The sequence below is a fragment of the Conger conger genome, chromosome 15 (genome assembly GCF_963514075.1).
Source record: "Conger conger chromosome 15, fConCon1.1, whole genome shotgun sequence".
NCBI lineage: Eukaryota > Metazoa > Chordata > Actinopteri > Anguilliformes > Congridae > Conger > Conger conger.
Genome location: NC_083774.1, coordinates 2436083 through 2463065, shown reverse-complemented (window position 1 = coordinate 2463065; position 26983 = coordinate 2436083). Strand labels below are relative to the sequence as shown.

Genomic DNA, 26983 nt, shown 5'->3' with positions numbered 1-26983 from the left:
ACATGTAAAACAAACAAAGAAACGCAAAGCATCCCTGAAAAACACAACAATATTATAATATTCCACATATCGGGTGGGTCATTTGTAAATTTGCCAAATTAAAAAGAGGGGGGAAGTCGACGCAGGGGGGAGAGAGGAAACTTGGCACCGAAGTGGTTAGCAGACATTTTGTTCAACCAGACTATTTACAAGCACCAGCAGGGTATCTGCTTCCTGTCATCTCCATCATATATCTCAGGGCGGAGCCCAATTACAGCCTGATATCTAATCAATAGGCAGCTTATTCCTAGAGCAGGAAGTAAAGGAAGAGGCCCTTGGGAGTCAGAGTTCAAATTACTCCACTGTCAATGCCAGATAGCCACTAATGACGGGAATGCGCAGAGACCCCGCGCGGTGGAGAGGGGGTCTCCGGGCAGAGAGAGGGCCCTTCCGTTAAGAGGAATGAGAGCAGGGAGCCGGCCTGCAGCTTTCTGCGGGACCCGGCTTCGACAGCGTGAGGGGAAATTAATCAATGGAAAATGGCAAAGGATAAATTCCGCACGGATATGAGGAAGTATTTTTTTTTTTCACACTCAGAGAGTGGTCACTGTGTGGAATAGCTTGCCAGGACATGTAGTGGAGGCAGAAACACTGGGGGGTTTTTCCCAAGACCAGGCTTGATAAGGTGCTAGATGCTTTTTATCTTTTAGGCAAACTGCAGGAGGTACGTCAGTGGTACAAAAGCAGGTGGACATGCAGATGGGAAGCGTGGCTGTAAAGCAACACAGCACCACATGGATTTTGAGTCGAAGCCACAGTGATCCAACCACCAATATTCATATATTACATTACATTACACGTCATTTGGCTGACGCTTTTATCCAAAGCGACTTACAGCTGATTTAGACTAAGCAGGAGACAGTCCTCCCCTGGAGCAATGCAGGGTTAAGGGCCTTGCTCAAGGGCCCAACGGCTGTGCAGATCTTATTGTGGCTACACCGGGGATCGAACCACCGACATAGCAGGTCCCAGTCATGTACCTTAACCACTACGCTACAGTTATGTACCTTAACCACTACACTACAGTCATGTACCTTAACCACTACACTACAGTCATATACCTTAACCACTACACTAGTCATGTACCTTAACCACTACACTACAGTCATGTACCTTAGCCACCACACTGCAATCATGAACCTTAACCACCACACTACAGTCTCATGTACCTTAACCACTACACTACAGTCATGCACCTTAACCACTACACTAAAGGCCTCCCTATTGTTCATATTCCTATGAGCAGCTAACTTTACTAGAAGAAGAACTATCCTTTTATAAAAGATTAATCTACTTTCGAGTCAGTGATCGCGCTGTAACATAATATGTTAGCATATGCTATGCTTTAGGATTTGGCTCCGATATATTATGACATAATTTTGACCGATTTCAATGTCGGTGCATTTTTTTTTTTTTTTTTTACCTATTCTTGGCTATACCCGTCTAAGGATTAATGTTACAAGGTGTCCTTCCTGTACGCTACATTTTTGGAACCCAATCCACACGTGAAGGAATTCATCTCTATTCGAAGCAGACATCTGAACTGGAACAAGAGTGAGGACAGCCACCAGCTATAATAGCACACTGTACTGTATATGAAAGGTACAATAGGTAAGATGTATTAAAACATTGTTACAAGACCATTGTAAATCCCTTCCTATCATTGAAAAAGGCTCACTGACATGTTGACTCACCCTCTGCCTGTGTTTATAGTCCTTAAAGACAGGCTTCAAAATATGCAGTTGATGGGCCGGCACGCTGTACCAAAACATTGTATTGCTGTACAATAATTCAAGCTCATTGGTTGAAAATTGGTTCTAATTGCCACAGCCAATGGCCTTTCAACGTCAGCGTGTTCACAGAGAAGGGGGAGGGGATAAACAGTGTGGCTTGAAGTCCAAAATTACCTATTGCACCTCAAACGAACAAGATCTAACTGGATCAAAATGGCAAGGCTGAAAGGAGATCCACAGCCACTAACGACGTGTTGAGGTTTTCTAAGCAGAGGAAATGTCAGAGGACGCACTGTGATGTATGTGAATCAGGCAGAAGGAGAAAGGGTCTTCCTCGTGGGTTAGGGTTGGAATTGCCCAACCTTGGAGGACTTCTCTTAAAAGCACATGTTGATGCCTGAGAGGTTTTTCTCCTGTGGTATACAAGAACTATTCGTTTTCATTTCCCCTGACAGGCCATCCTCAAGCCAGATTGGGTGCCGTTCTCCTCTTCATGAAGAAATATCGCTGGTCTTGTACCGACCGCTTTACCGCCTACACGTCTGATATCCGAGTGATAATAAGCTTTTAGGAGGCGGCAAGAAAACAGTCACTTTGAATTTCAAAGCATTGTACTAATCTCGAAAGACACTGCCGTACCTTGTGGATACCTATAGAGACTACGGTCACAGAGTCTACAAATATGTGCAATTATCTTTGAAAAATAAAATGGTAATAATAATAATAATACAAATAAAAAGGAAAGTCTAACACCGTAAGAGGAAGCATACAAAGCCACATTGTGCGGTCTTCTCGTCACACCCTGGAATGCTCTAGAAGAGAACTGCCCATTCATCCCAACTCTGTGTTACGGTATGCAAAACAATGTGCACTGAAACGTACAGTAGATATGTAAACATTGAGTGAAATTTTCACAAAATAGTGCATCATGTGTTACCGATTCATTGCGAACACGAGCACCGTTCCTAACCCCCCACCTCCCCTTCGGTGCGGGTATAAATATCCCTCTGCCAGCATGTAATGTAGAAGAAAGATACAGGTATCGGAACTGGAGAGGATGACTAATGTCCTGGCTGCTGCTAATTCTAGGGGGTGGTCTTTGCCTAATGACCTAAACCGTCTTGATCTGCAAATCACCAGCCAATGATGGCTTTTAAGAGTCAGAATGGCGCAGGATCAGACGTGAGATTTCTGCAGCTGGGGGCTGTGGAGACACGAGGCAGACAGGAAAGGCACTGACCAGCTTTTAAAAACCGGGATTTATTTTAATGCACGAAAGCAAACAAACATGTGACACGAGTCCTTAAAGCATGTTGGATGTCAGGCCAACTTCCTGCCATTTTACAAACTGTTTGTATAATATGGAACATCATGTGCTTGTGGAATGGTACTCTAGCCAAAAAAAACTAATTTGGAACTTTATTTGCAAACAATCAATCATTACAAGGCAAATGGATGATAGTGATTTTTCCATTGTCTTCTAAAGCACAGCTTAGAGCCCTCTCCCAGAAGACATTAAAGATATACAGCTTAACGCTGAGTTACTGCTAATTATGACCGCTTTAATTATTGAAAAAGTTAAAATATTTTCAGATTATACTTGCACTCATCCCGCGCTCACTGGCTGGTGTAAGAGAGAAGATGGGGCCCGTGTATCCGGACGCGTCATTCAGAGAGCTGTGCGGGGCTCCCTGAGACCTGACGTGTTGCGTGTTGAGGTTAGACAGATCGCTGCACGTCTTCTTTCCGTTTAGTTGTGCTTGGAAAATCCCATGAATTCTGCCATCGCCACACTGAATGAGAGGCAGCGGTTCCCCAGAGTCCCACATAAAAGCACTGGTCTATCCTCATTTCTGGGCAATTTGAAAGACAATAAATAAAACACAAAAAAACTAACCAACATGAACATTGTTTTTATCATGCTTAACCAGAAAAAGATTTATTGATCTGTAAACCAAGAGCTTTAAAACAAATTTTGTAAACATTTCCACATGGCAGAAAAGCTCCTTCAGTTCAGGCATTTGTAGTGGCGCCTCTTAATGTGTTTCTTGACTGCAGTTAACCGATTGTTGAACTCCAGCTGGCTTGCCATGTCAAAATAGTCAACACTGCAAAGAACGCTTACAAGCAGTTATGTAGCTGAAATGCTAATCAGGAGTAAAATCAAGGTCGGCAAACATCTGCGGGAAGATTAGAAGCTGTCGAATGTTCCACTCAATCACATATTACAAACAAGGCCCATCAACGGTATTGTGGACAGATCAAAGCATCAAGTTTCAAAGGATCCTTTTGAAATTACAGCGGAGAGCAAGTTTGAGCAAAATGGCCGAGTCAAACTGAAATCTTTATGACACAGACAGAGGAACTGCGTTTTGTTCTCAGACGGGGATGAATTTCACCGTGTGTGTGTGCGTGTTGCATCTCAAATTGATCATGTTCTCATACCGTATGTTTACAGTGAAATCCCCACGGGTGCATAACGTGGTCAGTGCAACAGGGACACGATCAGAAAAGGTTCTTACTCCAATCCTTATTTGGGAACATACACAACCTGAACTCTCAGCTGAAACTAGATTAAAGTCATAATGCATCTCAAATAGGAAAAAACTATATCTTATATTTCAAATCTTATATTAAAAGATTGTCATAGATTTCGCTGGTAGTGGCATTCATCCCTGTACCCAACAATTAATATAATGTCCCTGATCAGAAGTTAAACGAAAGCAGACTTAAAGCTGATGCAGAAACAAAACAGTGTTCCTCACTTATGCGTTTGGTGCATTTTGTTTTTACGCCATTTAACGTACAATAACGTCAATATTCTATTGAACTGGCCAAGCTATACTGATGGAAATAATAAAAAGATGCTCACATACTGTATGCATGGTGTTCTGTGGCCGAGAGCTTTCTGGAGGGTGGATCTGAACTTGAACTTCCCTCCCTAAATTACGTCAGGATACTCGAGCATTTCTCAGAAATGTACCCTAATGGTTCCCCCACTTCACAGTTAATCCCCTTGGCAAAGTACATCCGCTTCTTCTCCTCCCCAGAGCCTGCCCCAGACAGCTGAATGTCTCAAGTTAGACTGGAAATATGTGTACAACACCCAAGAAAGCACAATATTCCAACATATCACTCCTGCAAACGAGCAAATTAGCCTCTCCTGGGGATTTTAAAGATGCACTAAATTACCCCCAAAAAAACCTGCTCAAAAAAATAATGCGTTGAATAAATACTGTAGACGCTTTCTCCATAAACCACAGAGTGTGACTAACAGAAGCGAATTAAAGCATTAGCTTAGTGATGGGAAAACAATTTGAGCAGCTAGCGTGTTAATCTCACATAGATTACAAAAAGCCATTCATATCAAGTTTAGAGAAGTGGGAAGGCGCAGGAATCCATAATTATTCAGATCCACTGTATCATGGCACAGGACTTGAGAGGATTTCTGAGGTACTTACTTTTAACACTCGATTAGAACTATTGGCTGGTCTGACAGAGGCAGCTACCATTTTGAGAAGTCTGCAAGCAGATTCAGCCACAATAATTAGTGCAAAGCAGAGGCTGAATCTGGTTTATTCGCTCAGTCACGTCAAACAGCAACAAAAAGCTACTTTGCACATACTTACACACTTAACATACGCACAACACAATGCTGTCCTTCTACTTTTCTGATTACAGACTCACTCTTCTGGCTGGTGCCACTGAGAAAGAAGCTAGTTTTTTTTTTCTTGATAATTTCATCTGCAAATCGACGGTATTATACATCTGGGCACATCTGAGATTGCTAGTTCCACTTGGAGAAGAACAATGCAAAGTTGTGAAAATCGATTGGTGATACTTCTCATCCTCTGAGGCTGCCTAATCCATTCCTATCTACGATGAATGAGGAGGGGGGAAAAAAAGAAGAAATAATCACAAAGTACCATGTATTCAGAGGAGTTTGTGCTCTGTCTTTTTTCGATATTTTATTATTGGCCTGTGCCACTAAGCTCTTTAGTCCTGAAGGCTAATGAAATGGGAGGGGTGGGGGGGGGGGATTACAACCTGCTCCAGCCTGTGTGCGGAGAGGCTCTCTGAATCTCCTGCAGCGCCCGTCTCTGAAGGAGCATTGTGCTTCAGAGCGAGCGCTCCTGGCAGGAGTCGCGGGTAAGCTGGAGCCTCCAAATGGATTGTGGCCTGGGCACCGCTCTGCGGCCCGGACAGTCCTCCACTTCAGAAACAACACCGAGGGCCGCCGTCGAAGAGCGCCGGCCTTCACAACTGTTGCTAGGTTCGGGCGAGCTGCTCTTTCAGGGGTCGTTAATCGCGAACCTGGCCGGTCCGTGCCGGGGAAAGAAGGGGACCCTTTGTGAAAGACAGTTCAACACATCACCCCCGTACAGCAGTAAAAATAACAGAAGGTTTTTTAACTGCCCATAAAATCTTTCCAGGGAACCGTCGGTAATTAATTAAATTAGTGCATGCAAGGCCACCTGACCCCATTTTGTGACTTCTCGTGGAAGCGACTAGAAGATCCCATAATCTACACCGCCCAAGCCTCGCATTAAAAAGTTCTTATCGGAGTAGCACAATCCCTCGGACGGGAAAAACCTCCCCAACATCCCAAACACAATCAAAATAAATCTGAGCGCTCCAAACATTTTAATCGCACAGCCGACAACCACCTGCACACGGCCGCAGATTGGATTCCGGAGGTTTTTGAAGGTGGACCTTTTTTTTCCGGGACACATCCGCAGCATTGGCGCGATCGTAAACAAAGCGAAGCCGTGGCACGTTTCCCCCCCATCCCAACAAGCCCGGGAGAAGGAGCGCGCACACTCCCCCAGAAGACATTTTCCTACATGCTTAGATATATTTCCATAGCTCCTCCAAGTAACCCTGCCATATTTCACCGTGACAAATAAATCCGTTTTTAAACATAATAGAACCTTCCCCCGGCAGCTCTGGGGGGACTTTGTTTAGGAAGCCCCGGTCGTATTGGTTTGATGTGTCTGTGTCGTATATGATGATAAATTTCATACAGGTGTCACCTCCTCGGCAGCAGGTAAGGATTGATGGGCTGCTGGAGGGTGATCCATCACCGCGGGCAGGTGGCACGGTATCGGAATTTGGGAAATCTGTTCCCAATCACACCCACTGCTCGGTGACTCCGTAACGACCCTGTTTGTGAGATGTTACTGGAAATCAATGTGAAACACTCAAGGTCAATGCACTGTTAGAAACCTCCTTAAGCCCTGACGGATAGATCACGCTCGCCGGGAATAAACCGGAGGAGGAATTGACAGTCCGCTCTAACGGGGCGCTCGGGCGCCCGGCGTTAAAGGAGCACGCCTCTGCCGACGCACGTCACGCTCCCCGTCTGGAACAATTTGCGACACGAGACTTCAACGGGCGCGACGCGGGAAGTGCCAACGCGGGCCCGGTCCTGGGGCGTATCGGAGATCTAATAAAAGTCTAAGCCCGCCTGCCTGTTCCTTATTCTTATAGATTACCTGCGAGTCACCTTGTCCTCATTACTCGCCGTGTTTCAGCTGAACTGTACAAAGCCCCAGGATTACACAATAGCCCGGCTCCTTTACTTTTCAGAGAGAGTTCGGTGCGCGGTGGTTTTTTCGGGATGCCAGCCACAGACTATAATGAGGCCTCGCACTTCAGTCTCAGTGTAAACACAGCTGTGTCTGACCTGCCGGCCCCTAAGCCTTCTGACAAAGCTTTTTCGGGCCTCCTGGGGTTTTCTGAGGTCTACTGCTTTTATCACTCCTGTGTCACTTGAATAAGAACTACAGGCTCATGTACTGAAGCCGTGTGTGTGATAGAATTAGACTGTCCTCTGAACTGAGACATTATTACAGTGCTTCAAATTTCACCTGCAACAATGCAGCACATTGTGAGCAAAAGCAAAGCTAAAAGTCAAACGTGCACTTATGAAAAATTGAAAATATTTTTTTGTGGTTTTCACAAAAGGCCGTTGTTTAATAACACCTATGCCTAAGGCTTAGCTTCACACTGCTTAAATGTGTCAGATGCATGGTATTGCTTATTGAAAAGTAACACAGAATTAATAGGAGTCTTTATTCAAACTGTTTGTTCTACAAGAGTACAGCATATAGTTTAGACAATTACATGGCCACTCATGCCTGAAATATTTCAGTTATAAATGGCTTCTCAAAAGTTTCCCCCCCCCCACCCCCATTTTGAAACATTTCAACATTTCAGTTAATAAGTCAATTAGTCAACTCATAACATCTCCAAGCAAGAATGTAAGAATGTGTGCATCCATTTCACAATGACCACAGCTGTACAACCAAATCTACACCGTAGTTAATTGACAGATACAGTACATACTGGTCCCTGAGATTCATACTCTGAGGTTTATAGGGATAATGACCACCACTCTCCTGCCCGCTCAAACCCAGAAGAGGGAGAGCTGATGAAGACACCGGATCGGGAAGACCGCCGCAGGCGTGCGGGGCAACTCTGGTTCTCATACCCAAATCCCTCCCATCAGTCTGCGGCCCACAGAGATGCATCACTGTCATGTCCGCTTCCCGCCGTCCATGACGAACAAACGGCGAGAGACGGCGGGCGTATCAATCACGGCCGGGGACTTCATTACTTCTTATTACGGTCGCCGCGTGGCAAGGTCACGGGCTCCCAATCGCGCCCTCCACGGGAAACTCCGCAGGATCTCAACTTTCCCTCATTTCCTCCTTTCACGTCCCGTCCCCCCCCCCGCAAAGGAACCCCCCCCCCGCCCCCGCCAAGGTGACCCGGCTCTACAATAACTGCTATCGGTCACAGTGAAAAGCAAAGTCCATTAATCCTTCTTAATTTCCCTTGATTCTCCCTTCACTTTCTGTTGAATTTATTGCAGCACCTTAAATGCAAATGAAGTCATATCTAGAGCGCTCTCTCCCCGTCAAAGGGCCTATCACACGTCCCGTAGTTGTGACAAAGGGAAAACTGGAGAGCCATGGCTTCATTCAGGATGACTTCCTCTCGGCTATTATCAATGGGACGGGTCGCACTGGCGGTCTGAACTTGAATAAACATCATTGAAGGAACCTTGGTAAAGTTAAGTCATCCTTGACACATACATGCGTCAATTCAATGTGCGGTATTCTAAATATGTGGTATAATAGCCCAAGAGTCATGAAATATATTGCACCAGTCATATCAAAAATATAAAAATAGGGAACAGGGAGGCAGAGAAATAAGATTCTCTCTCATCTCTCTCCATTGCTGCTCTTGATCTGTTATCGTCACAGGGAATGTCGGGAATCGTTGAGGGAATGGGTTTGACACGAAGAGGCTGCAGAGGAACTTTCTAGAAAGCTTAAATCGGTTAGCAGCATGCGGAGCGGAGGTTTGGAAAGGGAAAGGGGGCGGAAAACGGGCGAATGAAGCAGAAGAGACGTGTCTAAACTTGGCCGGGCTGGAGTCGAACGAGCCTGCGGCAGCTCCAGATCAGCCCTCTAACGCTTTAAGACGCTGGGACCGCCCGGTAAGAAACGGGAGGATATGAAGCGGAGTCGTTTTATCACGAGGAGGGGCCGGGGGGGGGGGGGGAGGAAATTATAGACCGAATGTCCGTGTAGGGCAGAGCAGTAAAATTATCTTTCCAATATTAATGCGCTGAAATAAGTGTGTTTATACTCGCTGCGGAAGTAGCTTTACAATTTTCTGCTCCAGCGCTTTGCTCAAACTGGTATAAAATGGTGTCCTTTTAAAAGGTTGTGATTATTAGTTGTCTGCCATTTATTGCACTATTTTTTTTTTTTTATAACGGTTTGTCCTTAATTTCAGTGTTTGAGTTTAAAGTAAGCATTTTTCAAGCACTAATTATTCTGATTACTATGGTGGCCCCCAGAGGTGCAATCCTTATTTCTAAATGTAAAATCCTTGTTTCTAATAAGAAACCATTATTTCTAAAAAGATAAATCCTTGTTTCAAAAAAAGAAATAATTCTTTCTGAAAACAAATCCATATTTCCAAATGAAATCCTTGCTTCTAAAAATAAATCCTATTTTTCTAAAATTGAAATTCATGTTTCTACCGTAACATCCTAAACCAGAAGGCTAAATGCTACCATGCGCAAAGCATGCTGGGAGCACATGATGTCTGCTGGAGTGTCTGACACATTGACAGTGTTGTTTGTTTAGCAAGGTTACACTAACGAGGACAGAGTGGATATGGATAGATTTCCTACATGCAGTGCAATAGTCTGGTACCATGTGTGTTTTCAAACAAAACATACAGAACATTTCAACCACTGTATACATTTCTTGCGCTAGAAACTGAAAACGGTCCTACCTGAAAAAATGCTGTGATCCTGGAGCTTTTCCTGCAGGAAAAACAAGTAAAAACTTATTTTTATGTCAGATTATTAGAATAAAACGCATACAAATAAAGAAAAACTGGCTCATAAAATGAGAAATACACACCAAATTTGCAGTACAGAATGACATGTCCATTAGTTGCTTGTCCACTGCTCCGGTCTCCATCCACAGAGGAGGTCCCTCCATCAGTAGTTGGTCTGGTGCTGTCAGATACATCTTCTTCAGCTGCTTCAGCTGCGGCCCGAGTTGGGTGGCTCATCCAATTCCCTGAGTGGCTTTTTAAAGAATTGGGTCCAGGCTTCGTACTGGCTCCGGTTTGAATTGGAATCCACTCTCGGTCCACAATGATGGGAGAAAAAAAAAAAAAAAGGAAAAAGGTAAAATACACTATGTGCACCTGTGGCAAGCTAAAGTACCACGCTAGCCACCGAAAGGCTCATTTCCTACACGCAGCCATACTGCAACTCACTGTCAGCCACAGTGTGATCCTTGACCTCTTTGCTTACCACAATTGGTGGATTTTCACGGCCCAGCACCACCCCCCCCTCTTTGGGGACATCTTTTTTATTGCAGGTCTGAGGCCAGTCACTGACCCACTGCTCCTACCTCTTCCTCCTCGTGCATCCTCTTCCTCCTGATCAGCTGAATGGCACTTCACTCCCAGACTCATCACGGTCATCCAGGTCCAGGTCGTTCTCAGAAACATCTTACCCCCATTTCCACTCAAAGGCACTCTCTTCTCCCTCCTCTCATCCACGATCCACACTTAGGCAGGCTCCTTTCATCAGCTTCCTCAACCATCTCTTCTCACGGCACCATCAGCACCAAGAACTGAGTTCTTTTGGGTCTGCCTGTGCTGCTCACGTGTCTCTCACAGGTGTCTGGTGGGTGGAGCAGAGGGTCGTTGGGAGTAATTTTGGGGCACTTGTGGCCAGGGCTCCCTGAGTTTAAGAAGGGCCAGTCTCCAGACTGAGGGAGCTCTCTCTCTGGGTTTGTGCAACACAACAATGGTTCACCATGGTCTTCCGCTCAACTACACTACTGATGATTCACACACCATGTTTGTCTTGTCTGTGCTAATTTAGCATAACTCTTTTTAACTTGTCATTTCTGTGTGTGGTCTCCCTCCTTTGTCATGGCCTTACCAGGTTGGATTGTAACACCCTTCGTTGACTCCACTGACATAGCCTGAGAGTTGCAGGAAGGATATCAAGGTGCCCCCTCAGGTCAGATTATTACCTCTCAGTCCACAGCAATTCCCAATGAGTCACAGTGTCAACCTCAATTCCAGCAGGCCCCACGCATTTCCTTGCAGTTTCGTAGCACGGGAGTTCATACACCAGAAAGAGTTAGAGGACGTCCTGGGTTACACAGAGACACCACCCTTCTTCACCCTCTGCATGCAGTCGTGTGTGTGGTGTGTGTGGTCCTCTTCACAATCACTGTGTCACACGGTGAGCAGGCTTCCAACTGGCTTCTCTGCTGGAGTTGGAATCCACTCTCCAGCCATTTTGAGCCCAATGTCATCAGGCACCTTGCGGTTGGCCTTTCTGCTGTGGGCCAATACCTGCAAAGTGCTGGACTTGAAGGTCACATACTCAGGCAACGGATCTGCCTTCAAGCGTCCATCTCCCCTCAGTGATGGTCACACCATCCGTGAAGGCTCACGTTGGTGGCTGCAGCACCTCGGATATTGCTGTAGGTCCTGTGCTTGGTCGTTCTGCATGAGGATGTAAACAGCAGCTATGATGGACAATGTGCACCCAATAACCATGTCCCAATAACTACTCCCAGCCTCTGGTAGTCGTCACAAACTATGACCCTCATCCAGAACTATTTACATTTAACTTTTAATTTTTGTATTGCCATTTATTTTTAGATTAATATTTGAATATCTAATATTTTAATGTTTATATTTCATATTTTGGTTAGGTTTTATGATATTTTAATGTTTGTTTTTATTGATTAATTTCCTTATTTTATTATTATTATTATTATTATTATTATTATTATTATTATTATTATTATACAATTTTATTCTTTGTATTAATTGTATTAAATGTAATGAATTAATTATTATTTATTTTTTATTTCATTATTTCATTATTTTATTATTTTATTTTTTATTTATTTTCTTTTAGCCTACAGAGCTACTTTGATGGTTTCAGGATGAGAGATTCAGTGTGTGACTGTACCATACAGCGGAGCCTGGTGGGTGGACAGATATTGGGAGTCCATCATAGCTGCGGTCTACATGCCTATGAACACTACAGAAAGACCAAACAGAGAGCCCTGGACCACTGACATGAACTTTCACGGACAGCATGACCATCACGACACAGTCCGTGAAAGAGGGGAGATGGGTGCTTGAAAATTTGAAAATCAGTCACAGGGCACACACACCATTCACTCACACACTCATACCTACACACCATTCACTCAAACTCATACCAATACACCATTCACTCAAACTCATACCTACACACCATTCACTCAAACTCATACCAATACACCATTCACTCACACACTCATACCTACACACCATTCACTCAAACTCATACCAATACACCATTCACTCACACACTCATACCAACACATCATTCACTCACACACTCATACCAATACACCATTCACTCACACACTCATACCTACACACCATTCACTCACACACTCATACCTACACACCATTCACTCACACACTCATACCTACACACACCACACCATTCACTCATAGACCCATCTGTACACACAAACCATTCACTCACATACTCACACCTACGGGCACCTCGCCTGAACCTACCTCCCTAGCTCGTGCCTCAAAGCACATCGCAGCCCTTCCAATGACCACAGTAGCACCACTCACACTAAGCTCAGCATCAGAACAGAGCAACCCCATCAAATAATTTATTTTCACAGAAAACTCGTAGCTACAAACCCGCAACCATATGGAAAAGATCATGGGCAGACCCTGAACCTCAGTCAGTAAACCAGACAAACTTCTCAAAACGAGAAGCCGGCAAACCACATTACTTTGAGGAAAAGCAAGTCGCTGTAGCAGAAACAAACACGGCAGACCCAAATTTAAAATCTAATCTTCACTTCCAAGTTCTTCTCAACAATTCTCACCTACTGTTGCATCAGAAACAATCCCCCCCCCCCCCCCCCCAGCACGGCGGCAACCAGTGAAGTTACATAACCCTGGTCTTACCTTTGCTGTCTTCTGGAGGACCTACAACCCACCACCACCACCAACCGTGCTGCAGCAGCCTTGCTTCTAGCTCATCACCTAAACTAAACTAATCTCTGTCTCAAGAACTACTAAACTCTCAAATCTGGAACAGAGTAACACACAGCTAAGATCACCTATAATTAATTTATAACATCCCAATATCATTAGATCGCTACGTAATCAGTCTGGCAAAAAACAATGACCAATACCAATATGGCAATGACCAAAATAAATCTTCACACGTTTTCCCAAATTTAAAATATTAACCAAGCTGCGCATCAATAATTGTCATCCACTATTAGCAACAGCCACCAACAACTAACAAAATTGAAACGCGAAATTGCAATATTACTATCACTAGATCACCACACTATCATAAAAACAAAAACAATTCACTGTGAACCACCATGGAAATAATCAATACATTCCTCTTTGCCTGAAAAGACTATTCTTCTAAAAGTCAAGTACATCTTCTGCAGCAATCACTTCTAAACAGCACAGCAATAACTACATTAACTAAAACCAGAAGGAAATTACACTTCCGTCAAAATCACCACTCAAATCTCCATTTGAAATTTGCCAAAATCTTCCATTCTCTTCAGAAATCATCAGCAACTCAGAACAACTAAATTTCTCTCAGAATAACAGGAACACAATCAATCCAAGTTTTAAATTGAATCTACACTTCTCACCTACTTAAGCATAAACCTTTAATTTTTTAAAGCGGCATCCAACCAGTGAAGTTACATAACCATGGTCTTACCTTTGCTGTCTTCTGGAGGACCTACAACCCACCACCAAGAATCCCACCACCGTCACCACCAACCGTGCACCAGCAGCGATGCTTCTAGCTCATCATCTAAAACTAAATTAATCTCCGTCTCAAAAACTCCAATCAGCAACACCTACAGCTATAATTAATTCATAAAATCACTATCATAAGATCACTACATAATCAGCCTCATCGAAACAATCACAACACCGATATGGCAATCACCAGTGTAATCGTCACATTTCGCCAAACTTAACTCTTCATCATCAATTCTCCACTATTAGCAATAGCCACCAATTACTGACATTACTGTACAATATCACTCTACACACAGCAACGGCACGCAAAAACTGAATTACCACACTATGATCCCTAGATCACCATATCATCATTCAAGCAAAAACAATTCACTATGACACCACCAATAATCAATGCATTCATCTTTGCCTGAACAGACTATTCTTCTTGCAGTTTCTGCAGCAATCTCTTCTAAGCAACTACAATGTCAATTTAAATCTAATCTACACTTCTCACCTACTGATGCATAAACAATAGCCTAATCTTAATCTTGCACAGCATCATCCAACCAATGAAGGTACATAACCATGGCCTTACCTTTGGTGTCTTCTGGCAGATGTTTCCTACAACCCACCACCACCACCGACCGTGCTGCAGCAACATTGCTAAACTAATCTCTCTCTCAGACCACTAAACTCAAATCTGCAACAGAGCTTTGAGTAAGACACAGCCAAGATCTGTACACCTTTATAACATCACAACATCATTAGATCACGACATAATTAACCAAGGAAAAACAATGACAACACCAATACACTCAATACACCAATACTCAAATGTGAAATATAAAAACTTAACTCTTCATCAGTAGTTCTCAGCTACTATTAGCAACAGCCACCACTTACTGAAATTACTGTACATCCTCAATCTACACACGACCCCCCAAAAGAATTACTGCACCATTATCATCATATCATCATCTGACACCACTGTGGAAATAAACAATGCATATTTGCCTAAAAAGGCTATTCTATCAAAAATTCACTTGCAGCAATCTCGTCTAAACAGCACAGCAATACGAAGCTAAAACCAGCAAAAATGAAAATCGGAATTCACACAAATTCCAATTTCACATTTCACATAGCAGCAACTCACAACAACTACCGCTTTCCTCAGAGTAACAGAAAAACAACCAAACATTACAGGCCCAAATATAAAACATATTTACTCCACTTCAAAAGTTTTCACCTACTGAAGCATAAGCCACAATCTCCACACAGCCAGAATAAGTAAATCAGCACCATCCAACCAGTGAAGGTACATAACCATGGCCTTACCTTTGGTGTCTTCTGGCGGATGTTCCCTACAGCCCACCACCAAGACTCCCACCACCGTCACCACCAACCGTGCCCCAGCAGCACAGCTTCTAGCTCATCATCTAAACATCATCTCCATCTCAAAAACCACTAAACTCTCATCTCAGCTCCAGGGCCTTCAGCCCACAGCCAAGATCTCTACAGCTCCAACTCATATACAACATCACAATAGCAGCAACTCAGCAAACCCGCTGATACTTTTTCCTCAAAGTAACAGAAACGCAATCAAACACTACAGACCAATATTTAAAACAATCGTCACTCCATATCAATGATGCTCACCAAGCATAAGCATTAACCTCCAAAAGCCCCAGAGCCCATCAGCACAGCAGCTGAGAGTCCCAAGCCCAGAGGAAGAACAGAACCAGGGTCCTACTTGGTGTCGATTGATTGATGCATCTAGTCGTCTCTGAGCTGGGGAAAGAAGGCATTTTATTTAACTGCCAAGCACAGCATAAGCATTCCTATAATCACAGCTATTAAATGTCCCTGGTAAAAGCAAAGCTTCCTGTAAATATAAACCAAGATTGCCTTTTGTAAATGTGGATTGCACCTCTGGGCCACCATAGATGACTGCACTTGGGCAAAAAAAAAAAAAAAAAGTTTTACAGCCAAATTCTTTTTTTCTGTACCTGAGACAATGAGCGTGTGGGCTTTAGTACGGCTTTATAACTGTTATCATGGTACAAAGAGACGAGGTCTAATTAGGAGAGAAAACAGGGAGACGGCTCATACAGGGACTTCTGGGAGTTGAGATTCACCGTGTACACACTGCAGAGCACCGAGAGAAAGGAGAGGCAGATAAACTCTGCCGGAGAAGAGGCGGGCATTCAGTGCTGCACGACTAAGATAATGGCGCGCTAATTGGAACGGTATTAGACATTTTCAAACATATCTATGTAATAGGTTTATCTGAATTAATCCTAATAGGTGTATAATTGCAGAAGCAGTCATTACGGACAGACTAACAGAGTTAACTCAGTGTTGAAGAGGAGGAATTTAAAGCGTACACCTTTATTATCGCTGATCTGTACGGTATGTCAGGGTGTGCTGGGGTCCTCACTCCTGGTCCTGGAGAGCTGCAGGGTGTGCTGGGGTCCTCACTCCTGGTCCTGGAGAGTCGCAGGGTGTGCTGGGGTCCTCACTCCTGGTCCTGGAGAGTCGCAGGGTGTGCTGGTTTTTGTTTTTTGTCTTAATAGCGGCAACCAATTCAGACCCAAGAAACCAGGTGAGGTGAGTTAACAGTGTAATCAACTGCTTTCATTGATCAATTAAGTGCCGAGGAACAATGAAAGCTAGCACACCCTGCGGCTCTCCGGGACCAGGAGTGAGGACCACTGCATGTTCTCATTCCACGCGAACCCGAAATATGTTCTCTAAGCTCTCCATTTGGGCTCTCTACATTGTCCTGGTCTGTGAGCTGGTTTTTGCTCCAACCAATTACCTTAATTTATTTTTCTGACAGCTCTAGAAATGATGCTGGTTCACTTGTACTTGAGCACGGTCAAAACCTTTAGGACAAACTAGCAGTCTGTAGCTGTAGCTGGCGCGTATACAAACGTCTGATCGAGACATTATTTAACCAATTAAATAATTAAGAGCGGAAGTTGGCACAAAATCCTGAAGCGCATCGGCCCTTGCTGCACACCCCTGTCCTACAACTGATTGTGTTGATTATGAGTAGATTTTTAGTGGAGTAGTTATTTGCTGTGACCCTGGAGCCTGCAGGGCTCAGGCCATACAGAGGGGCTCAGAGCGTCACTGTGGCAGGCCCAGGCCCAGGCCCAGGCCCAGGCCCAGGCAGAGCGCCACTCTCGGGTTTCAGATGAGTGTTGTATTTATATTTGAGCTGGTTTGCGGGCACGCGGGCGACGGGGCAGGGCAGGGCAGGGTGTACAGTATTTCCTTCTGAATCCCTGCCAGGAGTTTGGCCCCGGCCCCGGCCCTGGCCCCGGAGGATTTTCGTACCCCCTGCTCGTGTGGAGTTATTAAAGTTTCGCACTGAAACCCATGCTTACAGGCAGTCACTGTGGGCCCCTCGTTTATCAGGAAACAGAAAGCCACGGGGCGCGCCTCGACCGCTTAACTGCAGGGAGCTGAAGAGACTGATGGGAAATTATAACCCTAATCCTCCCTCTCCCCCCCCCTCCAACTGGTCTTGCTTTTACAGACAGCAACAATTTAGGTTGTTTCTCCACAAACTTAACAGCCCCACGGGAGTGGAAAAATGAAGATTTGGATTCAGGGTCTCCGCCCACCCTCCAACCACAGCCTAGACCAGCGCTGCTCAACTCCACGTCCTGCGGGTCACAGTGTCATTTGCTTCCAGCGTGCGCTACACCACCTGATTTCACTAATTAGCTTATTATCTGAACCAAGCAGGTAAAATAATGAGTGAAATCAGGTGGTGTAGCACGCAGTAGGAGGAAAATACCCGCAGACACCGCGGCCCGCAGGACGTGGAGTTGAGTAGCGTTGGCCGACACCGTATCCTCCTCTTCCCTCATCACAGTCAGTGGGGTCTAGCTTTCATCTCCGTCTCATCACGTCTGAAGAGCTGCTGTACAACAGACAGACACTAGAAATGACTATTTATTTTTCCAGCCAACACTTCTTACTGCTGCATTCGTACATCGCATTCATAATTATACTTTGTAATTTAGCTGATGCTTTTATCCAAACTGACTTACAGTTGATGAGACTAAGCAGGGGGAAATCCCCCCCTGGGGCAATGTAGGGTTAAGGGCCTTGCTTAAGGACCCAAAAGCTGTCAAAATTATATCATGGCTACACAGGGAACTACCAACCTTCTGGGTCCCAGTCATGTACCTTAGCCCCAAGGCTACAGACTGCCCCTATATTTGCCTCTCATTACCAACTTGGTTAATTACAAAAATCATGAAAATAGGTCTGTCATTTTAATGTCTTGAGCTATGATGCTATCGAGTTTAAAGCATATTATTATTATTAATTCATTAAAGCTTGTAGCATCAAGGTGGAATGAGAATTTGTACCGTTTCGTAGCTTTTCAGTTCCATATATTGCGAGCACCACACGGGCATTTGCATGCATGTGCATGAGGTCCCGGTATAGAGAGAAAAAAAAAAAACATTTTGCACACGGCATCCATCGCTGACCGCACTCCTGAGTATTATACAAATGGGGTTCCAAACACAACAAATGCAGCCCACGCGCCCGGCCGGGGCTCCACGCGTGCCTATCGTTGGGCTGTAATTAACTGCACATATCAGTGGTGGGGCCGAGGTGTTTTTGAGCACCCAGGCGTGCGCTGGGGTAATTCTGAGTTGGTCAGTGAAAAGGCGCGGGCAGACGGAGGGAAAGCTCTGATTACACGGAAAGGCCTCTCTCCCGCAGCTTAACGGCCCCCTCGCAGACCTGCGATCAGTTATTAAGATAAACCGCCTAACTTATTTAGTTTAATTCCTGGGCTTGAATTGCATAGAGAATGGTAATTGACTTGCGTTCTTGAAAGTTTCATTAAATACCTAATTTTCTAGATTTCGGTTTCAACGGCATCTAATTTACAGGAGTGCGCTATTTGCATGCATGTATAATGCATAGTATTTTTCCCATTATTTTCCCATTTATGTCTGATTGCCAAGAGACAGAAAAAAATATTTATTTATTCTTTGCATCTTTAGTAGCTATATAAAAAGAAAAACAGCAGCAGAAGCACGTGGAATAATGCTACAGCTACAAACGGTGTGGTAATGCCTTACATCTGCAGTACTGAGACTCTTAAGATCTACAGAAAACACAATATAAAAATCAATTACCAATACACGTTATATGCTGTACGTACAACCCGGATCATAAGGAGAGCCCACGACAACACAGAGAGGACTGGGGCCACAGAGGGGTGAGCGTGTGATTGACACTACATGTACAGACAAGGGGGTGGATGTGTGATTGATACTACAGACAGACTGGTGAGTGTATGGGTGAACCCTACATGTACAGACAGACTGCAGGCACTACAACAGACAGAGGGGTGACTGTTTGTTGACACTACATGTACAGACAGACTGGTGAGTGTTTGACACTACACGTACAGAGAGAGGGGTGAGTGTATGGGGTGAACCCTACCTCTCTGGGTTATGGCACCATCAGCTCTTCATCTCCACACAGCAGGCCAAACAGGGCACGGTCAAGACTGAGCTCCAGAGATGAACCCCTGCCACTGCCACTGTACGAAACACCTGCAGTTCAGCTCTCATCTCTGAGGAGCCATTCTCACACACTCTGAATACACACTATTAACAGAAAAACAGATAAACTGACACAGTGAAATGATAGAAAGCAGTGGTGCTGGCAGGGCTTGCTCTGGGAGAGGAGATGGTGGAGACTCTCAGGCCACACCTACTCGTTAGGTGGGCACACACACCTGGGCGGCATTAACTCATCAGCCCGCTGCGCTGCTTCTGTCAGCAGGTATCCGAGCTGGGTGTGTTTCATCTCACTCCAACAACACGGATGTGCCACTCTACGAATAAGAAATAAGATTTTATTTTTTACTTTGCTGTTTTAGTACATTGTTTTTTGGTTTATTTTGATTTTTGTCCTGTGAGGGTAAATGGTTACATTTATTATTTGTTATCCCTCTCTTTCTCAGTAAAAGAAAAATACATTTGCTGGAGAAGTCTGGGCCGGTCACATCTCCCTGTGTCCAGCTGTTCTGTCTCTATCGAGGCTATGTCATGGTATGTGACAGTTGGTTTTCAAAAACAAACCACAAAACTTCACCATTTCTGTTTTCAGAGCTGAGAGATTGGCTTGGATGAGTCGGTGTCTGTTGTTTGTCCTGCTTGCTAGACAAAAAAACATTCCTTGGTCTCACAGAAAGATACTCAGCTACTCAGTGTATTCTATTCTTGACAAACATGGGGAAAAAGTAGGGGTTTTGCTTGTGATTTTAGCACCATGCACAAGCTACTGAAAATCTTCTGTTTATTGTGAGTCAGCATTTAGGTAGCAAACTGTGGATACTGCAACCAGAGGCACTGGTAAAACAGGGGTAGAGGTAGAATGCCTCTGTACATTCAATGGTAGTTTTTATCCTGAGGAATGTGGTTCATGATTACGGTTGCTTATTGACTATCTCAGACATTAAAACACTTTGATTGATGTGAGTTGGACCAGTAATTATAGAGAAAACAACAAATAACTGCACAATGTCCCTGTGTTTGGAAGACCATGTTAGCTCATGACGGTGCAAACACGGCCATATAAGCCTGCCCCTCTCTCGTTAACAACCGCTTCCCCACCACAATGTCACAGTGGAGCAATATTAGCATGTCACTGTATGCTGAAATGCATCGCCTATGAGACTCGTACCAAGTTTTCATAAAAACGGAAGGAATTATACTCAATATATACACAAAATCCGAAGCTGAACAGGAAGTCATTTTTCCGTTATCCGTCGTGAAAGGAACACGGCGAGCTAACTCGGTGTCCGGAACACGGCTAGTTTACCTCACAGTGCGCTACACAGGGACGTGGCGTCAAACGAACGCCGAACGCATCAGAACAATGTAGAGACTCTGTGAAGTCGGGCCGCTGTGGAGGTGCTTTGCAGCGACACGCAGCCCTGGGACCGAGCGGTGTCGTCCAGAGAAAAAGGGCTCCTAATCCAGCTGCACATTAATCACTGGAGCGGCACTCCTGGACGGAGCCCAAAACGCAACGTGGCGTTCTATGGAAAGCAGGTCATAATCTGCAACACAATGCCGGGTTTGGCAGCGTTTGAAAGAGGCCCCTGTAACTGCTGTAAACGACAATAATGACTCCCGATTCACCGCTGGCCCGCCGAGCCCACTGCGGCGGCCCCCTCGCGCTTCCCACGCGGGGACCTCTGCGACACGGCGCCTCAACCCGCCGGCAGAACAACCCGGAGATGTGGAAGGGGAAACATCTCGTCTCCCTTTGTGCCGAGAGGCTTGACGTGCAACGGGCTTTCACAGACGCCCGTGAAGGCTCGCCAATGACCGCTGGGGACGGATTTATAACTCGGGGTGCGTCGTCTCTGTGCTAATTGAGTATTACCCCGCCGCGGTCCCTAATGGTACGCACCGTCGTCCGCCCTGAAAGCGCGCGGGGTTACTGGGCCGGCGGCAGGCGCCGTTAACGGCGGGCGGGTACACCGGTTATTCATATCCGGCTCGATCGGCCTGAGATTAACGCGCGGAGATAGATTACGCTGTCACGTTTATGGGCCTGCCGGAGAAAACAGGAATGAAACAATAAATACTTTAAATAAACCCAAAGCGGCCAACGGTGACCGACCGCCTCTCTCTCCCGCGTGCTTTATGGGGCGGAAGAGACTCGCGCACTCGGGGTACATGAGCGCGTTTTCGCTTTTAAAAACAACACGCAGACGAGCGCAGGCCGCCGGGTCCCTCGCAGGGCCGGTCCCGTGCGTGTCTCCTAGCAGCGTGTGCTAGGCAGGGCAGGTCCCGCGTGCGTCTCCTAGCAGCGCGCGTCTCCTAGCAGCGCGCGTCTCCTAGCAGCGTGCGTCTCCTAGCAGCGTGCGCTAGGCAGGGCAGGTCCCGCGCGCGTCTCCTAGCAGCGCGCGTCTCCTAGCAGCGTGCGCTAGGTGTCTCCTAGCAGCGTGCGTCTCCTAGCAGCGTGCGCTAGGCGTCTCCTAGCAGCGTGCGTCTCCTAGCAGCGAGCGTCTCCTAGCAGCGTGCGCTAGGCAGGGCCGCGGACACGGACAAAGGCAGCATTAAGGGGCGGAATGGTGCGGCTTGGATGACTCCCTGCCTCTGTGGTTTCCTCCTCCCGCGAACGCTCGGTTTCAATGGCCTCCTTGTTGTCTGTTTCTGTTTCCCCCCGGCGGGGGTTACGTGAGTGCCATCTCCACCCGCTAACCCTGCTGTTCGCTGCCATCGCCCTTTTGTTACATAGGTTTTCAGGGATATACGCCGCATGACAATTAGCCAGAAGCTAACCGGAGCCCGTTACAACAGGCCCTTCTGAGACGGACAAAGAGTTTGTTGTTTGGAGCCATGTCTGAAAGGCAAACGGCAAGTATGAAAATTCAGAGAGGGAGGGGTGGGGGGGGGGGGTGAATACCTACTCAAACAGCTCCAATATAGACAGAGCAAATGCAGTCGACATCCCCCCCCCCCCCCCCCCACCCCACCTCCATCACAAAATGGCTGCCAGTGATTTTGTATCTGGGGGATATGGGGATGACATCCGTGATTGATACTGGCAGGACTGCGGGGTAAAAGATGTAAAACGGGGGAGGAGGAAGATGACATTACTACGAGTGCTACACTGCAGCGCAATTACACGGTCGTCGCAGGACAGGAAACATGACTGCGAGGTTTCCTGTCACACCAAAATCATATTTCAGCATCGACCGCAGGCCTTTGATTCTATTTGTGAAGACTGCCGTACATAACATTTACACTAAATACACACCGCAAATGTAGCCCTGCGATGCCAGAGGGACTGCTGTTAAAACAATACGTGAAAACTTAAATTTGCTCCTTCATTTCAGTGACAGCCACTTACTTTGGGCTGCTGAACATTTATTTTTCCATAAACGAAAAAAAAAAAAAAAAAAAAAAGCATAAACGTTATGGAATCGCAACAGACATTCTGCTTCAATGCCACCCCACAATTACCGGCAAGTGCAACGCTCACATTCTCCGATGGCATCTCTTCACATCCCCAGGAACCGGGTTAACACTGCGACTACAGAGAGCACAGGAGACCGTAAATGACTCTAACCAGACTCTGTGGTTACACTTTTCACAGAACTTTGAACAGCGGAATCCGTGCAGGAAGGCTCTTCTGGTTTTAATTTGGATTTACAGTAAACAAAGATAACTCATTCATTGTAAGAAATTTGGGGTAGGTTAAAAGGTCTTTCATTCAAGAAGTGATCTCTCACATGATAAATATAGTTCAATTGATACAAACATCAGCAATTGTCATGAAGAATTAACAACACAAATCGAAATTTAACAACTGAATAAAATTGAAATGAATGTCCATCTTTAAGAACAAAAGGTTAATCTTATATGGTTGGTGGTTCAATCCCCGGTGTAGCCACGATAAGATCCGCACAGCTGTTGGGCCCTTAGCCCTGCATTGCAACTTGGAGGACTGTCCCCTGCCTAGTCTAACAATTTAATTTTTATTTTATTATTATTTATTTTATTGATAATATTATCTGTATTCATTTTTTTTTTTTTTCATCAGGAGGTGCTGTTGGAGTCTCAGAGTGCAGATGGAGAGAAGGCACAGACGGAGCCCAGTCTTAGGGCTGCTTTTGAGGTACAGTAGGGGCAGAGACAGAGATCTTTTTAACACCTCCAGCTAGCGAGAGGAGGAGGAGGAGGAGGAAGAAGCATTGAAAAGCGGAGTTAATTAAAAGGAGAAACGGGCGTGAGCGAGAGAGCGAGAGCGAGGAGGGATGATGAAGGCTATCTGAGCGAGGAGGGATGATGAAGGCTATCTGAGCGGGAGTGGAGCTCGTCCTTGCGGCCCTGTTCCCACGTGCGGCTCCTGATATTAGGCTCTAAGTGCCAGCTGTCACACAGGGAGTGCCCGGCCCCCGCTCCCAGCCCAACCCGCCCATTTATCACGCGCGCGGATCCTCTCCCGCCGCCGTCCCGCCAGCGGTGATGGAATACATATCGCGGCGCGTGTTTGCTCTCACACGGAAAACTGTCACACAGTGCTTAGCAAAGTGGAAATTCATGAGCGATAAAACAGGAGGGAAAGCCCTGAGAAAATTTCCCCACAGTCTTAACCTTTGCCTGTGCATGAATTCGGATCTGGCGAGGCATAAATTTGTCTTGATGGGGAGGGCGAGGCTCTTCTCCGAGGCTGGGTACGCCGCGCAGGCAACCTGACAGGAGAGCATTGTTAACAGGAAATACGACACAGGCAGACGGCAAAGCAGTTCTCATAATAACCTGCTAGATAATGGATTATATAGGTCACTTGAAAGGTGGTATATTTTTCATACTCAGCTATATCTAAGTGGCTTATTCTTTTTATACCTCAAAATAATTAGAAGCCAAGGCTGAATTTCACACTTGTGCTTGCAAGTCCCTCCTCCTAACCTATTTTAACTTTAGGTTAACTCACGCATGTTTTACAGAAACTCTCTGTCAATAAGAATAATGCAAATCAACGGTGCGAAACATAAACACCCTAAATAAATACAGATCATGGTAATGCTTCAGTTTCAGAAGCTGAACATACACACACTTGATTTAAAAAATCCCCCTAATTTCTGAGAAATAATAAGTCCACACAGTAGTACAATATGATCTGAAATGTTTTTCTGCCCTGTCGTAATATGTTTTGCATGAAGTTCACTGGAGCACAGCCCTAGAACATCATGTCTATAAACTTGGCAGGACAGACACAATAACATTGTTGAGCTTGGGTCAGCCTGAACCACAGGAATCAGAGTCGGATTTAAAGCTGGAGTCTTTCCACAGAGATCCCAGGTACGGGTTTCCTACAACGAACCCCACGGACACGGGGAAAAACACATCATCCGTCAGGAGGTCGAGGAGGCAGTCGTGGGGATTCAGTAAACAATAATCAGCGGTGTAATTGCTTTGGTACGTCTCGTTACGCGCTAACGTGAGGTTCTCCTTTCTGCTTCTGGGCCCCGGGTGAGGTCAATGGCAGGCTCTGTTAACTCGCCCGTCTGCGGGATGTGTTTCAACGCTACACAACCGCAAAATGTCACGCTTGTTTTCCCAGACCGTCGACCCACCCAAAACTTTTCCTCCTGACAAACTCGGTTAGACGTGAGTCGTGTCATTGGCCAACTTCATGCCAATTACAAAAACAAAACAAACCCACTTGTTTTTCCTTTGAGATTACACGCTCCTGGGATGGTTACAAATTATGAGAGACCCGCAAAAAGGGAGGACAGATCCAATCCAGACTTTAAACAGGGATTCATATTTTAATTCATACACTAAAAGCCAGGGCTGCCCAACCCTGTTCCTGGAGATCTACAGTCCTGTAGGTTTTCACTCCTAACAAAGCACATCTCATTCAACAGCCAGAGATGACATTAGTGATACTAATTAGCAGAATCAGGAGTGCAAAATTAGGGTTGAAATCTAAACATGCAGGATAGTAAATCTCCAGGAACAGGGCCCCGCTATCGGGTAATGCCAGTACAAGGTACAGCTATTCCGCCATCTCTTCCTGTCACAATGCACTTCCTGTCAGTTTGCTCAAAATGCCATCAGCTTCTATTCTCATTAAAATGTTTATCCCAAATATTGGCATGACAACTGTACACAAAATTATGTGGATGGATTCAAGCACGCAACTACTTTCTAACAGTTAATGAAGCACATCTGTGAGAAGGCCAAGGGACAGCTCACAGGGTGAAAGGTAGAAACACAAACACCTGCCTGAGTCCGCTCAATTTTCCCTTGCTACTTGTAAAAATAAATATGTCATATTTGCCACTGTGTTATGCAGCACAATAAGTCTGCCACATACAGTATCATACTCCTAGCAACGGCAGTTACACAATGCAAGTTCAGCCTAAGAGCTCACACTATACTGTAAGAACACTATGTTTATACAAGTCATACAGCCTTTATGAGAAAGAAAAATAATAATAAAAAAATTAAATGATCTATGTTATGTGTCCATCAACCAGAACGATGTGCCAAAGCCTGGCTGCATCAAGAAATCTACGGTAACCATGTTCTGAAAAATGTTCCAGGCCTTTATACGTTCATATTTCATAGCAGTCAACTAAAGGTCTTGCCTGCATTCTCAAAAATGCTTGTCGCCAGGGTGGTACCCTATAAGTGCATAAAGGTGTACCAATAGCCAGCAATATATAATTAATGTGTACCTTAAAAAAAATAATAATTAAAAATTACAAATCGCAAGAAAGAATCGCCTCTAAACCAGGCCTGCATCTGGATGGGACTGGAGTCTCGTGTTTCTGACAGGGATCTGCTGGCATTGGCCATAAAAAGAATCACCAAAATGGACTTTGCACAGTTAAAATAAATTTAATGGATGAGCAGGAAATTGAATTACAATGTCACTAAAATTTCTCCATCGATAACGCTTCTGAGGAGTGCAAGCTCTGTGCTCGTAACCACTAATATATCTGAGGTTATCGGCCAGCGATGATATAAACGGAGATATGTAAATTGTAGACTTGTGCAAGAAAAAGGCTTTTGCAGCAGAATCTACAGGAAATGGGACAGAGTATTGTAAATCGTAAGAAATGCACTTTTACATATTCACTAAAGCCCTTATGGATGCAGGCAGAAAAAAGTTGCAATTCGATAAGAAATAAAAAAATACAGACCATGCAGCTACCGCACCGCCCGTTTCCCCCGCCAAAAACCTCTCCTAAAATGTAACGCTCACAAAATTCTACCAGCAGAGATCAAACAATACATAATGACTAGCGGATCGTTGTTTTTTAACTAACT

General features: G+C 45.1%; 2 long non-coding RNA genes across 2 annotated transcripts in view; both read right to left on the bottom strand.

Moving 5' to 3' along the window:
* Positions 1-10120, bottom strand: part of LOC133111646 (uncharacterized) — a 35820-nt gene extending 25700 nt beyond the window's left edge. The window contains exon 1 of the long non-coding RNA XR_009705006.1: positions 10089-10120. This is a non-coding gene — a long non-coding RNA (uncharacterized LOC133111646). The remainder of the gene's footprint in view (positions 1-10088) is intronic.
* Positions 10121-10224: 104 nt separating this feature from the next.
* LOC133112076 (uncharacterized) lies at positions 10225-16653 on the bottom strand. The gene is made up of 4 exons (XR_009705034.1): positions 16522-16653; positions 15792-15923; positions 10721-11834; positions 10225-10445 (listed from the first exon to the last, which is right to left on the bottom strand). It is a non-coding gene; the product is annotated as an uncharacterized LOC133112076 (long non-coding RNA).
* Positions 16654-26983: the final 10330 nt, after the last annotated feature.